The following is a 396-nucleotide window of genomic DNA, read 5'->3' as shown; positions in this document are numbered from 1 at the left end:
CATTATTTGTATACATTTATATATAAACATTCATTGTTGGAGAATAAAGAAATAATTGGCGTCTCTCATATTTATTATTGCCATTACTCTGATTACTTTTGAGAATTACTAAGATTGTGTCGCATTCTTACGCATTCTTTTCATTGTTTTATCCTTCTTACACAATATAGAGAGGTAGCATATGGGCATAATTGCAAAATACCTAACCCCAATGTTGCAAAACCAATAATTCTATTATTCGATTATTCTTATTACAAGATTGTTTATAAAGAAATTTTCATGAGATATTTAAAAAAGAATGGGGAATGTTTGCTATTGTAATATTTGACAAATGAAATAGGTAAGCGTATTAGTGCTTGGTGTACCGCCGTGGTAAAGGTTTACGGTTTTGTCTGC

This window comes from Penaeus monodon, chromosome 22 (assembly GCF_015228065.2).
Source record: "Penaeus monodon isolate SGIC_2016 chromosome 22, NSTDA_Pmon_1, whole genome shotgun sequence".
Classification (NCBI taxonomy): domain Eukaryota; kingdom Metazoa; phylum Arthropoda; class Malacostraca; order Decapoda; family Penaeidae; genus Penaeus; species Penaeus monodon.
Note: the sequence above shows the minus strand (reverse complement) of the source record.